Source organism: Cervus elaphus, chromosome 9, assembly GCF_910594005.1.
Source record: "Cervus elaphus chromosome 9, mCerEla1.1, whole genome shotgun sequence".
In the NCBI taxonomy this organism is placed as follows: Eukaryota; Metazoa; Chordata; class Mammalia; order Artiodactyla; family Cervidae; genus Cervus; species Cervus elaphus.
In genome coordinates, this window is record NC_057823.1 from 41,545,031 (window position 1) to 41,561,382 (window position 16,352).

Genomic DNA, 16,352 nt, shown 5'->3' on the forward strand with positions numbered 1-16,352 from the left:
GTAATCAAAGTAGAGGGATACTGATGGATTTTTCTTCATTAGACAACAGAGTTTTATTTGCTTCAGTGAGCATATATTACTTTTAACATCTTTGTGCCTGCTCAGTCGCTTAAGCTGTGTCAGACTCTGAAACCCTATGGACCAGAGCCCACCAGACTCCTCTGTCCATGGGATTCTCCAGGCAAGAATCTTCCCAACCCAGGGATCAAAGTCACATCTCTTAAGCCTCCTGCATTGCAGGTGTATTCTTTACCGCTGAGAGACCAGGGAAGTCCTTTAAAATCTTTCAGTTCAGTTCAGTTCAGTCGCTTAGTCGTGTCCGACTCTGCGACCCCATGAACCGCAGCACGCCAGGCCTCCCTGTCCATCACCAACTCCCGGAGTTCACCCAAACCCGTGTCCATTGAGTCAGTGATGCCATCCAACCATCTCATCTTCTGTTATCCCCTTCTCCTGCACTCAATCTTTCCCAGCATCAGGGTCTTCTCAAATGAGTCAGCTATAATTTACATATCATACAATTCAACCAATTAAAGTGTATAATTCAGTGGCTTTTCACACATTCATACAGTTGTGCATCCAACATCTTAGAACATTTTCATTAGTCCAAAAAGAAAATTCATGCCCATTTGTTATCACTCCCTGTTATCATCTTCTGCCCCAGGCAAGCACTGATATATTTCTTTATATACAGATTTGCCTTTTCTGAAAATTTCATATAGATGGAATCCTAAAATATGTAATCTTTTCTCTGTCTAGCTTCTTTCCCTTAGTTTCATGCATTCAAGGTTTGTACATGGCATATATCAGCCTTTATTCTTTTTTTAGGGCTGAATATCTTTCCACTGATTGTATAGGTATGCCACACAATCTACTAAAAATATGTAGCAATGAAGATAAATATAAATGAGTGAGCAAAACAGGTCTCTGGAGATGATTCTCTGCTAAGGGGAAGGGTATGTGGAGTTCATTCATTTTAATTGCTATATAGAATTTCATGGTATAAACAACACCGTTTAATCACTAATTTCGAAGAATGAACTAATGTGTCAAATATTTTGCTACATCAAACAGTGAGGCAGAGAGCATATTTGTTCATAATTCTTGTGCCTGGCTGCAGAAATTTCTCTAGATACTTATCACAGCATAAAATTCCTTAGTCATAGGAGATGATGATCATCAACATCAAAAGGTATTCCCAAACTGCATTTTTAAAGTGTTTATCTTATTTCTATCTTTATAAAAACCTTTAAATGTTTCCTCATCAGATGGATATGAAATTGTATTTCATTGTCATTTTAATTTACACTTTATTGATTATTAGTAAAGTTGAGCATCTTCTTGCATGTCATTGTCCGTTCAATTTGCTTCAGGATTTATCTGCAAATATATATTCCCCATTCATGTCAATGTATGACAAAACCCACTACAATATTGTAAAGTAATTAGCCTCCAACTAATAAAAATAAATGAAAAATATATTCACCATTTTATTAGGATATTGGAATTTGTCTAAAACAATCATAGGATGCATTTTGTATTTTCCATATTAATTTTATGTTAGTTATGTACATTAAAAAAGTCTCCTAATCTCTATTTTGATTTCTCACTTTATTTATGAGGCACATGTGCACACATATTCAAGTACATATGCCTTTAATATCAATTCTTTTTTGTCTTAATATGTATATTTTATTGAAGCATAGTTGACTTACAATGTTTCAGGTGCACAGCAAGGTGATTCAGTTATAGATACACATGTATACTATTTTTGAAATTATTTTCCATCATAGGTTATTACAAGATATTGACTATAGTTCCCTGTGCTGTACAGTAAGCCTTTGTTGCTTGCTGCATACCTATTTTTTAAATTAGAAATCTAGCATTCTACTCATACTAAGTCAAATAAGTGAAATAAAAATGTCATAAATTTTTTAGTTAGGCAAAAATTTATAAGTTTTCTAAAATATATATATATATTGTATATATTATTTACATATGTATATAAAAGCTTTTCTACAACACTTGATAAAGGCTAGAGAAAGAACATTAAAAAAAGAGATGAAGAAATTGGAAAACATAAAGCAAATTAAATGGGAGCACTGAATATGGAATAGAAAAAGTGAAATAAACTAGGTAAAAGTAAAAGATCATCATATAGTCTAGCTGTTTTTAAACATGGCTACTCATTAGAAACATATCTGGAGCTCTGGAGAGAAAAAGCAATACCTGGGGGCAAAAATTTGTATTTTTCAAAATATTTTAAGACAATTCTGATATGCATCTGGATTTTAAAAAGTGATTACAGGTTTTTCTATTAAACTGTAGTTTTGATAATATAGAGTTCTATTATTTTTCTGTTGACCAATCATGATACGATGGTATTAAGTGAGTAATAGTTACATAATCACAATAGTGAAAGATTTTTATCAGTTTTTGCAATCAATAGCCAGAAAAAATGTAAAAGATAATTATAATTACAAGCCATAATGGGAACATAATTAACTTAACAATATAAAATAATTATATATGATTGGGGGTGTGGTCAAGCAGAGTGATGTGGTAAGGGGAAGTGCATACATGCGCATGCTTTCATCCCCCCACCCAGTCTATGTCTTTTGGTTGAGGCATTCAATCCATATACATTTAAGGTAATTATTGATATGTGTGATCTTATTATCATTTAATTGTTTTGGCTTTATTTTCTGTACGTCTTTTCCTTGTCTTGTGTTTCCTGCCTAGAGAAGTTCCTTTAACATTTGTTGTAAAGCTGGTTTGGTGGTGCTGAATTCTCTTAATTTTTCTTGTCTGGAAAGTTTTTGATTCCTTCATCAAATTGAATGAGAGTCTTGCTGGGTAGAGTATTCTTGGTTGTAGGTTCTTCCCTTTCATCATTTAAAATTTATTGTGCCATTCCTTTCTGGTTTGAGCATTTCTGTTGATAAATCAGCTGATAGCCTGATGGGAGTTCCTTGTATGTTATTTGTCACTTTTCCCTTTTTGCTTTTAATATTTTACCTTTGTCTCTCATTTTTGTCAGTATGATTGCTGTGTGTCTTGGTGTGCTCCTCCTTGGATTTATCTTACCTGGGACTCTGTGCATCCTGGACTTGGTTATTTCCTTTCCCACGTTAGGGAAGTTTTCAGCTATTATTTCAAATATTTCAAATATTTTATTGGGTCCTATCTCTCCTCTCCTTCTGGGACCCCTATAAGGCAAATGTTGGTGTGTTTAATGTTGTCCCAAAGGTCTCTTGGGCTGTCTTCATTTCTTTTCATTCTTTTGTCTATATTCTGTTCTGTGGCAGTGATTTCCACCATTCTGTCCTCCAGGCCATTTACCTGTTTTTCTCCCTCAGTTATTCTGCTATTGATCTCTTCTAGTGTATTATTCATGTCTGTTTGTTTGTTCCTTAGTTCTTGTAGATTTTTGGTAGCCAGTTCTTGTATTTTCTAATTTTTGCCTCCATTATCTTCCCAAGATCCTGAATCATCTTCACTATCATTATTCTGAATTATTTTTCTGGAAGGTTGCCTATCTCCACTTCATTTCATTGTTTTTCTGGGATTTTACCTTGTCCTTTCATCTGGGACATAACTTTCTGCTTTTTACACAATTAACTTTCTGTAATAAGGTTTTTGTTTTAGGTGCTGTGGGACTGTGCTTCTTCTTGCTTCTTCTGTCTGCCTTCTGATGGATGAGGCAAAGAAGCTTGTGTAAGCTTCTTGATTGGAGGGACTGGTGGTGGGAAAAACTGGGTCTTGCTCTGGTGAGCAGGGCCTTGCTCAGTAAAGTTTTAATCCAATTATCTGCTCATGAAAGAGATAATTCTGTCATTTTTGATAATGCACCTAAGTACTGCATTTCCAAATCTTTTGTTGACTATGAGGGCTACTCCATTTTTTGTAAGGGATTCTTGCCCACAGTAGTAGATAAATTGGTCATCTGAATTAAATTTGCCCATTCCTGTCCATTTTAGTTCACTGATTCCTAAAATGTCAGTGATTACTCTTGCCATCTACTGCTTGACCACGTCTAATTTACGTTGATCCATGAACCTAACATTCCATGTTCCTATGCCATTTTGTTCTTTACAGAATTGGACTTTACTTTCACCACCAGACACATCCACAACCGGGTGTCATTTCCTCTCTGGCTCAGCCTCTCCATTCTTTTTGGAGTTATTTCCCCACTCTTCCCCAGTAGCATATTGGACACCTATTGACCTTGGGGGCTCATCTTCCAGTGTCATCTTTTTGCCTTTTCATACTGTTCTTAGGATTCCCAAGGCAAGAATACTGCAGCATTTTGCCATTCATTTCATGAGTGGACCACATTTTGTCAGAGCTCTCCACAATGACCCATCCATTTTGGGTGGCCCTGCATGCAATGGTTCATAGTTTCACTGAGTTATACAAGGCTGTGGTCCATGTGATCATTTAGTGTAATATTAGTCAGCTATCAAAAAGAATGAAACAATGCCATTTGCAGCAACATGGATGGACCTAGGGAGTGTCATACTGAATAAAGTAAGTCATACTGAGAAGGAGAAATATTGTATGCCATCCTTTATATGTGGAATCTAAAAAGAAATCATACAAATAAACTTACTTACAAAACAGAAAGAGACTCAGTGACTTAGAAAATGAACTCACGATTGCCAGGGGGAAGGGATAGTTAGGGACTTTGGGAAAGTCATACACACACTGCTTTGTGCCATGTAGGGCTACCCAAGACAGATGTGTCATGGTGGAGTGTTCTGACAAAATGTGGTCTGCTAGAGAAGGGAATGGTAGACCACTTCAGTATTCTTGCTTTCAAAACCCGATGAACAGTATGAAAAGGCAAGAAGATGTGACACTGAAGGATGAACTTCCCAGGTCGGTAGGTGCCCAGTATTCTACTGGAGAAGAGCAGAGAACAGCTTCAGAAGGAGTGAAGAGGCTGAGCCAAAGCAAAAACAATGCCCAGTTGTGGGTGTGTCTGGTGGTGGAAGTAAAGTCCAGTGCTGTAAAGAACAATATTGCATAGGAACCTGGAATATTAGGTCCATGAATCAAAGTAAATTCAGTTCAGTTCAGTTCAGTCTCTCAGTCGTGTCCAACTCTTTGTGACCCCATGAACCGCAGCACACCAGGCTTCCCTATCCATCACCAACTCCCAGAGTCCATCCAAACCCATGTCCATTGAGTCGGTAATGCCATCCAATCATCTCATCCTCTGTCGTCCCCTTCTCCTCCTACCCTCAATCTTTCCCAGCAGCAGGGTCTTTTCCAATGAGTCAGCTCTTCACATCAGGTGGCCAAATTGGAAGTGGTCAAACAGGAGATAGCAAGAGTGCACATCAACACTTTAGGACTCAGTGAACCAAAATGACTGGAATGGAAGGATTTAATTTTGATGATCATTATATCTACTATTGTGGGCAAGAATCCCTTGGAAGAAATGGAGTAGCCCTCATAGTCAACAAACGGTCCAAAACGCAGTACATGGGTACAGTCTCAAAAACAACAAAATGATCTGTGTTTGTTTCCAAAGCAAACCTTTCAATATCACAGTAATCCAAGTCTATGCCCCAACCACTAACGCTGAAGGAGCTGAAACTGAATGGTGCTATGAAGACCTGCAAGACCTTCTAGAACTAACACACCAAAAAAAAAAAAAAAAAAAGATGTTCTTTTCATCACAGAGGACTGGAATGCAAAAGTAGGAATTCAAGAGATACCTAAAGTAATAGGCAAGTTTGGCCTTGGTGTACAAAATGAATCAGGGCAAAGGCTGACAGAGTTTTGCCAAGATGATGTACCGGTCATAGCAAACACCCTCTTCCAACACAAGAGATGACTCTACACATGGACATCACCAGATGGTCAATACCAAAATCAGATTGATTATATTCTTTGCAGCCAAAGATGGAGAAGCTCTAAACAATCAACAAAAATAAGACCAGGAGATGACTGTGGCTCAAATCATGAACTCCTCATTGCAAAATTCAGACTTAAATTGAAGAAAATAGGGAAAACCACTAGACCATTCAGGTATGACCTAAATCAAATCCCTTATGATTATACAGTGGAAGGGACAAATAGAGTCAAGGGATTAGATCTGATAGACAGAATGCCTGAAGAACTATGGATGGCAGTTCGTAACATTGTACAGGAGGTGGTGATCAAAACCATTCCCAAGGGAAAAAAAAACTCAGAAAGGCAAAATGGCTGTCTGAGGAGGCCTTAAAAATAGCTGAGAAAAGAAGAGAAGCAAAAGGCAAAGGAGAAAAAAGATATACACATCTGAATGCAGAGTTCCAAAGAATAGCAAGGAGAGATAAGAAAACCTTCCTAAGTGATCAATGCTAAGAAACAGAGGAAAACAATAGAATGGGAAAGACTAGAGATCTCTCCAAAAAGATTAGAGCTACCAAGGGAATATTTCATGTGAAGATGGGCACAATAAAGGACAGAAATTGTATGGCCCTAACAGAAGCAGATAGATCTGATACACAGAGGGCCTGATGAACTATGGACGGTGGTTCGTGATATTGTACAGGACACAGGAATCAAGGCCATCCCCAAGATAAAGAAATACATAAAACCAAATGGCTGTCTGAGAAGGCCTTACAAATAGCTGTGAAAAGAAGGGAAGCGAAAAGCAAAGGAGAAAAGGAAAGACATACCCATTTGAATGCAGTGTTCCAAAGAATAGCCAGGAGAGATAAGAAAGCCTTCCTCAGTGATCAGTGCAAAGAAATAGAGGAAAACAATCAAATAAGAAAGACTAGAGATCTCTTCAAGAAAATTAGAGATACCAAGGGAACATTTCATGCAAAGATGGGCTCGATAAAGGACAGAAATGGTATGGACCTAACAGAAGCAGAAGATATTAAGAAGAGGTGGCAAGAATACACAGAAGAACTGTACAAAAAAGATCTTCACAACCCAGATAATCACGATGGTGTAATCACTCACCTAGAGCCAGACATCCCGGAATGTGAACTCAATTGGGCCTTAGGAAGCATCACTACAAACAAAGCTAGTGGAGGTGATGGAATCCCACTTGAGCTATTTCAAATCCTAAAAGATGATGCTGTGAAAGTGCTGCACTCAATATGCCAGCAAATTTGGAAAACTCAGCAGTGGCCACAGGACTGGAAAAGGTCAGTTTTCATTCCAATCCCTAAGAAAGGCAATGCCAAAGAATGCTCCAACTACCACACAATTGCACTCATCTCACATGGTAGTAAAGTAACGCTTACAATTCTCCAAGCCAGGCTTCAGCAATACATGAACCGTGAACTTCCAGATGTTCAAGCTGGTTTTAGAAAAGGCAGAGGAACCAGAGATCAAATTGCCAACATCTGACAGATCATCAAAAAAGCAAGAGAGTTCCAGAAAAACATCTATTTCTGCTTTATTGACTATGCCAAAGCCTTTGACTGTGTGGATCACGATAAACTGTGGAAAATTCTGAAAGAGATGGGAATACCAGACCACCTGACCTGCCTCTTGAGAAACCTGTATGCAGGTCAGGAAGCAACAGTTAGAACTGGACATGGAACAACAGACTGGTTCTAAATAGGAAAAGGAGTATGTAAAGGCAGTATATTGTCACCCTGCTTATTTAACTTCTATGCAGAGTACATCGTGACAAACGCTGAGCTGGAGGAAGCACAAGCTGGAATCAAGATTGCCAGGAGAAATATCAATAACCTCAGAAATGCAGATGACACCACCCTTATGGCAGAAAGCGAAGAGGAACTAAAGAGCCTCTTGATGAAAGTGAAAGAGGAGAGTGAAAAAGTTGGCTTAAAGCTCAACATTCAGAAAACTAAGATCATGGCATCTGGTCCCATCACTTCATGGCAAATAGATGGGGAAACAGTGGAACCAGTAGCTGATTTTATTTTTCTGGTCTCCAAAATCACTGCAGATGGTGATTGAAGCCATGAAATTAAAAGACACTTACTCCTTGGAAGGAAAGTTATGACCAACCTAGATAGCATATTAAACAGCAGAGACATTACTTTGTCAACAAAGGTCTGTCTAGTAAAGGCTATGGTTTTTCCAGTGATCATGTATGGATGTGAGAGTTGGACTATAAAGAAAGCTGAGCACTGAAGAATTGATGCTTTTGAACTGTGGTGTTGGAGAAAGACTCTTGAGAGTCCCTTGGACTGCAAGGAGATCCAACCAGTCCATCCTAAAGGGAATCAGTCCCGAATATTCATTGGAAGGACTGATGCTGAAGTTGAAACTCCAGTACTTTGGCCACCTGATGCAAAGAGCTGACTGATTTGAAAAGACCCTGCTGCTGGGAAAGATTGAGGGCAGGAGGAGAAGGGGACGACAGAGAATGAGGTGGTTGGATGGCATCACAGGCTCAATGGATATGGTTTGAGTGGATTCTGGGAGATGATGATGGACAGGGAGGCTTGGCGTGTTGCAGTCCATGGGGTCGCAAAGAGTCGGACACAACTGAGCGACTGAACTGAACTGAACTGAACAGAAGCAGAAGAGATTAAGAAGAGGAGGCAAGAATACACAGAAGAACTGTACAAAAAAGATCTCAATGACCTGGATAACCATGATGGTTTGATCACTCATCTAGAGCCAGACATCTTGGAGTGTGAAGTCAAGTGGGCCTTAGAAAGCATCACTACAAACAAAGCTAGTAGAGGTAATGGAATTCCAGCTGAGCTATTTCAAATCCTAAAAGATGATGCTGTGAAAGTGCTGCACTCAATATGCCAGCAAATTTGGAAAACTCAGCAGTAGCCACAGGACTGGAAATAGTCAGTTTCCATTCCAATCTGAGAGAAAGGCAATGCCAAAGAATGTTCAAACTACCACATTATTGCACTCATTTCACATGCTGGCAAAGTAATGCTCAAAATTCTCCAAGTTAGGCTTCAACAATACACGAACTGAGAACTTCCAGATGTTCAAGATGTACTTAAAAAAAGGCAGAGGAACCAGAGATCAAATTGCCAACCTCTGCTGGATCATCGAAAAAGCAAGAGCATTCTGGAAAAACATCTACTTCTGCTTCATTACCTACGCTAAAGCCTTTGACTGTGTGGATCACAACAACTGTGGAAAATTCTTCAAGAGATGAGAATACCAGACCACTTTACCTTCCTCCTTGGAAATCTGTATGCAGGTCGAGAAGTTAGAACGAGGCATGGAACAATGGACTGGTTAAAAATTGGGAAAGGAATTTGTCAAGGCTGTATATTGTCACCCTGCTTATTTAACTTTTATGGAGAGTACATCATGCGAAATGCTGGGCTGGATGAATCACAAGTTGGAATCCAGATTCCTGGGAGAAATATCAGCAACCTCAGATATCCAGAAAGCGAAGAGGATTTAAAGAAGCCCCTTGAGGAAGATGAAAGAGGAGAATGAAAAAGCTGTTTGGCAATTTGATCTGTGGTTCCTCTGCCTTTTTTTAAGTCCATCTTGAACATCTGGAACATTCAAAAAATGACCATGGCATCCGGTCCCATTACTTCATGACAACAAATAGATGGGGAAACAATGGAAACAGTGACCGACTTTATTTTTTTGGGCTCCAAATTCACTGCAGATGGTGACCGCAGCCGTGAAATTAGAAGACACTTGCTCCTTGAAAGAAAAGCTGACAAGCCTAGAGAATATATTAAAAAACAGAGACATTACTTTGCTGACAAAGGTCCGTCTAGTCAAAGCTTTGGTTTTTCCAGTAGTCATGTATGGATGTGAAAGCTGGGCCATAAAGAAGGCTGAGTGTTGAAGAATTGATACCTTTAAACTTAGGTGTTGGAGAAGACTCTTGAGAGTCCCTTGGACTCCAAGGAGATCAAACCAGTCAATCCTAAAGGAAATCAGTCCTGAATATTCTTTGGAAGGACTGATGTTGAAGCTAGAGCTCCAATATTTTGGAAGCAACCTAGACGTCCATTGACTAGATGAATGGATAAAGAAGTTGTGGTATATATAAACAATGGAATGTTACTCAGCCATTAAAAATAAATAGATTCAGTCAGTTCTAGTGAGGTGGACGAACCTAGAGCCTGTTAAGAGAGTGAAGTGAGTCAGAAAGTGAAAAAATATCATATATTAACACATACATATAGAATCTAGGAAAATGGTACTGATGAATCTATTTGCAGGGCAGAAATAGAGATGCAGACATTGAGAACAGACTTGTGGACACAGCAGTGGAGGAAGAGAGTGGGGCAATTGAGAGAAAAGCACTGAAACACATACATTACCATTTGTAAAACAGCCAGCCAGCAGGTAGTTGCCGTATAATACAGGGAGTTCAGCTCGATGCTCCTTGACAACCCCAGGGTGGGTGGGGTGGGGTGTGCTGGGAGGGGAGGGTCAAGAGGGAGGGGACATGTGTACACTTACGGCTGAGTCACATGGCTGTAAGCAGAAGCCAACAGAATATTGCACAGCAATTATTCTTCAACTAAAAATAAATTTTAAAAAATCAGCTACTATGGGAAACAGTGTGAAGGTTACCCAAAAAGCTTAAAATGTGGTTATTCCATGATGGGTATATATCTGAAGAAAATATAAACCATAACTCGATGTTCAAGCAGCATTATTTATAATTCCGATATTTAGAAGCAACCTAAGTGTCCATTAACGGTTGATCAATAAAGACGTAAGATATATATATATATATGTAAAGAGAGAGATACAACTAGATACAACTATATGTAAAGAAAGAGAGATACAACAAAAGATGTAAGATATATATATATATGTAAAGAGAGAGAGATACAACTAGAGTTGTATATAGATACAACTATATATATATAAATATATATAGTTTATATATTATATATATTTATTTATTATTTATATATATATATAAATATCAATAAAGATGTAAGATATATATATATGTAAAGAGAGAGAGATACAACTAGATACTAAAATATATATCCAATTATAGATATAGGTTAAGATAGATATAAAATGGAATTTTACTTAGCCAAAAAAAGAACGACATTTTACCATTTGCAACAATAAGGATGGATCTGGAGAGTTTTATGCCAAGTGAAATATGTCAGAGAAAGATGTATATTATCTAAAAGGTATAAACGTGTATTATCTATACGTTTTCATTTGTTTGGGGAATCTAAAAAATGAAGCAAACAAATGAATGTAACAGTAGTACATCCAACAGAGCGGTAACAGACTCATAAATACAGAGAATGGTGGTCACCAGTAGGAAAACTGGAGTGGCTTTATGGGGTAGGGGATTAAGAGGTACAAACTACTAGGTGTAAAATAAGTTAGATACAAAGATGTAATGTGTTGTACAGGGAATATAACCAATATTTTATAACAACTTCAAAATGGAGTATAATCTACATAAATATTGAATAACTATGTGGTACACCTAAAACCAGCATAATACTATAAATGAGCTATACTTCAGTTTGCAAAATAAAAAAGTGTGCCCTGTCTATGTCACTTTGCCAAACATTGGAGGAGACTAGGAAGGAGAGTATTTTGTGAAACAACAGCAGCCTGAGACCTGTCTAGATAGAGCTTATGTATTTCCATGTGTTTGTAGCCCAAGAACGCTGTATGGCCGGCAGCAGAGCAGTGGTCTGGGTCTTACACCGTGAGCAGTGGCAGAGATCAGGTACTTCAAGAAGGCTCCCCACCTGCAGGTGGAGGTAAGATGAGAACAGGTTGAGGTTAGCGTAAATGGAGGACACTAAGAGAGATGTGTCTCCTCTAGATGTCATGTCATGGTTCTAGATGTCATGTCATGGATCGCCATGTGCCGAACAAGCAGAGGACTTGAGACTGTCTCACATTCCATAGCATGAGGCTCTGTAGCCCATTGAGAAGGAGCTGTGGGACACAGGCAAAATAAGGCAGCAGGACAAGACTGTTGGCCAAAAGGGCTGAGAGCGACAGGGTCCCATCTCTTCACTGCACATCAGTCCACTCTACATTGATGCTTCCAGTGTTCAGAATGTTCAAATGCTTCACCCTCTCCTCCACTCCTTTCCCTGCAGTACTCTTACCACAAAGCCAACTATCTTCCTCAAATATCTCCTGATAGAGGGGTATGTCAATCAACCTTGAAAATGAGTAATTTATTAATTCACTGTAACTGTAAAATCACTTTAGTTCCTATCTAGTCTGGAGTGGAGACAGACATCGAGGTAATTGAGTTGGAGCTACTGTGATGGCTGTTCGCAACTTCTGAAGGTTGCAGGTATAATATTATTCCAGGGAAAGTGTGACTTCCTCTGAGGAGGGAGGGAGGGAAAGAGGAGGGGGGAATAGAAAGGGAGAGAAAGAGAATATTCTTTTCTTAATTAATTAATGATCTTTTTGGTTGCACTGGGTGTTCATTGCTGCATACGGGCTTTCTTTCCTTGTGGTGAGCAGTGGCTATTATTCATTGAGGTGTCACTGTGGTGGCTTCTGTTGGAAAGCACAGGCTCTAGGCCTTAAGGCTTCCTTAGTTGCAGCAAGCAGGATGGGTAGTTTCAGTGTGTGGCTCTTAGGGCACATGGACTGCAGTAGTCTATTGGCATATAGGCTCAGTAGTTGTGTCCCACCGGCCCTAGAGTGCATGGGCTTTAGTCATCATGGCTCTTGGGTTTTGCTGCTCCACAGCATCTGTAATCTTCCTGGACCAGGGAAGGAACCCATGTCCCCTGCATTAGCAGGCAGATTCCTATCCACTGCGCCACTAGGGAAGTCCAGGGATATTCTTTTTATAAATCTTACAGAGGCCTTGCTGAATACATGAATTTGCTATTTTTCAGTAAGGCAGAAGTTGATAGGAAAAAAAAAAGAACAAAAGTGCAGTGAACTTACACCAGAAGCCCTAGAAGGTGGGAAGTGTAAAGAAGACAAGATGTGGTTGGAGAAAAGGGGATAGGAAGGATGGATCAAAGGAATAAAAAAAAAAAAAGAAAAAGAATCTAGGAAGAAACAGTCATTAGTTCAGTTTGGGGAGAGAGGTGTTGAAACTTACTTCAGAGAGACAGCAATGAGTGATCCTGAAGAGATATTTTAGTTCCTTACTAAGGAACTGAGCATGGGTTAAAAACCTGGAATCTTAGCCATTAGACCACCAAGGGCTAGACGCTAGAAGCAAAGTGGCTCAGCTCTTTAACCCCTTTGAAAGCAAGAATGTTTGACGGAGACAAAAATTGTAAAAACAGGTACAAAGTTCATTATTAGAAACAGCACAGCCAAGTGAGAGCATACAGGGAAGCCATTTATTTAAAACAGAAGCGGGACAGAAATACACATGCACAGAGAAAGAGCATGGGCATCCTCTCTAATGGGGAGGAGAGCAGTAAGTCAGAAGCTGGGTAGAAATATACACGCAGAGAGGGGTGTGGGTGTCCTGAATGAGACAAGTAGTAAAGAGGTGACTGAATCACTTATATAGGACAGGCCTTCTGGGTCTTTGTTTCCTATGACCAATTATTTTGGTTCTTTTTTCACACCCGACTGGCCCTTGGACCCTCCCCAAGATGTGTGTGCAACTTCTTGCTAAGAGGGATTCCACAGAAGAGGCCTGTGGGTGCATATCCACACTTATTAAGGGGTGGGTCCCCCCTTTCTGACCCTAGAAGCTTTCTTGCTCATGTGCAGACAGGAAAGTTTTCCATGACCTCAGGAAGAGTGAGGTTATCTCTTTACTTCAGCAGATGTCAGCTTTCACCACTAGCTTTGTCCTTGGAGTGTCTGGGCAAGAACAAAGCTTAAAATCTACTGCACTTGACAAACACCAGCTGTCCAGTCCAGGGACCCAGAACCCTCCCACCTCAGAACCATGTGTCTGTGCCATGTAATTGGATGTAGAACTGGCGGGGTATGGTCGGGGATGGAAGTCTATCTCTTTGGACAATAAAAGAAAGCAATTTAGCAAGGAATGGTAAGTCAGACAACTTGTTTCAGGTGAGGTGTCGCCTAAGACTTTGATAAATCCCCAGGTATGTGGCTCTGGGGCTCAGGTCTGCAATTTCAGAAACTCCGCTTTCCTGATTCATTCATAAGTCTAAAGAATCAATTCAACAAAAATCCCCAAGAGACGGTGTACAATAAATAAAAATTCCACTACCTGACAATTCACCCTACTGTCAGCAGAGGGCGTGCCTTCTCTATGAAGACAATTCAAATTTAAAACTTGCTTTTCAAGACAGTTAAAAGATGAACCTTATTTTCTTTTTATTTTTCTGTATTTTACAAGAGTTATACAACGAGCAAATATTACTTACATGGTTAGAAAAAAATGTGGGACTTCCCTGATGGTCTAGTGGTTAAAATTCTTTGCTTCGACTGCAAGAACTTTCTCTCAAATAGTATAGAAAGTTTTATATGTCTGCCATAAGACAAAACACTACTTGTCATACCATCTCAGTGGAATATGTCTTCTTGGTACTAGTAATTCAAATTCTCAATGGGTTTGAAATTTTTCATAATAAAAACTTGGGGCATATTTTGAATATAAAATGGAAAAAAAAAGTTCGGGGATGAAAACAAGACCACATCTATTAATTCAAGACAACTTCTACTGAAATAATAAAGCCAGTCTTCTAGAGAACAATATCATCACCCCTAGGGATTGAAGAGTAAATGTTTAAAATTTCTTATTTTCAAAATATTTGTTTGAACATTCCCTCCTGGTTACCTAAAATCTTCTAACATTTCAGCAACAGAATATAGTACATAAGAGTACCAGGTACTACTGTTGCTTAACAAATTGCCCCAAAACTTAGCATCATAAAACAACCACTTTGCTTACAATGGGTCATAAATTCAGGAGGGGTTTGTCTGGGCGGTTGTCACTTGGGGTGTCCCATGCAGTTGCAGGTAGGTATCAGCAGGGCAGCAGATATCTAAATGCTCCCAGACTGGTTATGCAAAGTGGCTGACTCACATGGCTGAAGCCTCTCAGTAGAGCAGTTTAGGGGTCATCAGACTTGTTACATGGCAGCCCCACCCAGCTCAAGGCTCAGAGTGTCTGCAGTCCAGCAAGTGAAGCAGAAGCCAGGTCCCCTTTCATGACCTGGGACCTCATTCCCACCCACTGCATAGCTTCCTATAGGCTAAGGTGTCTGGTCCCACGTGGTAAGAGAAGCTCAGCTGAACACAAGGCTGCCACTCCATTTCCCTGGCTCCCTTGCAAATAGGGGAACTAGACCAAGTTCTGGTGAGTGGGGAATGAGGAAAGAAGATATGTACAAATTCTAGGTTTCATTCTAAAAAGAAAGAGGCTTGCCTTCCCCTTCTCTTTTCCTCCTTTCTAGCTGGAGCCAGGGCACCATCTTTGGGATCTGGGAACCATGTGTTGAAGATGGTAGGAATGATGAAATGGAAGACTGAGGTCTTGGTGGGTGTGAATCTGTTGTAGCAGCCTCAAAGACCACCCACCTGGACTTCTGAGTGGATGATAAATAAAACATCTTATTTCGCCCAACATCAGATTGTGTTGGGTATCTCTGTTTCAGCGACCAGACTGATACCTTATAAGGCAAAGGTCCTCTGCTTTTAATACAAGTGCATCTCCTGGAAGGGACACACAGATCCCTGTGAAACAGAGTAGGACCCTGTGGGGCCTTTCTGGGAGCAGATCCCCACCACCCCCACCCCCACCCCTCATTGTAAGAAAACTCTAGCTTCCTAGGTCTTCCCTGAGTTCCAAATAGTAAATTTAATCAGAGAAGTGGTCCCTGGTGGCTCAGGGATAAAGAATCTACCTGCAATGCAGGAGACGGGGGTTCAGTCCCTGGGTCGGGAAGATGCTCTGGAGAAGCAAATGGTAACCAATTCCAGTATTCTCTCCTGGGATATCCCGTGGACAGAGGAGCCTGGTGGGCTATATCCATGGGGTTCCAAAAGATTTGGACACAACTTAGTGATTAAACAACAACAACAAAAAAAATGCAGAAACAATGGAAAGCAGTTAAGCAAGATACCATGTCTCGAGACAGGCAATGGGGGGAATTCTGTGGTAGTCCAGTAGCTTAGATATCACACTCCCAATGTAGGGAGCTCAGGTTTGATTTCTGGTCATGTTACTGAGTTCAAACTCACTCTGCTCACCGCACGACAGGCGAACGAATCTGAGAGACAAGGTGTTGAGGCAAGGAAGAGACTTTAATCGGGGAGTTGGCAGATGGAGAAGATGACAGGCTAGTGCCTTAAAATAACCAACTTACGGGGTCTGGATGCCAGATTCTTTTATAGATCAGAGATGGGGGGAGGTGAGGAAGCAAAGTAAAAAGGCCATTAATTTTGCAAACATCTCCTAGAATGGCAAGTCTCAGGCAGGGGATGTGTTAAGTTCTTCCTTCCTGACATCCACAGGTGGA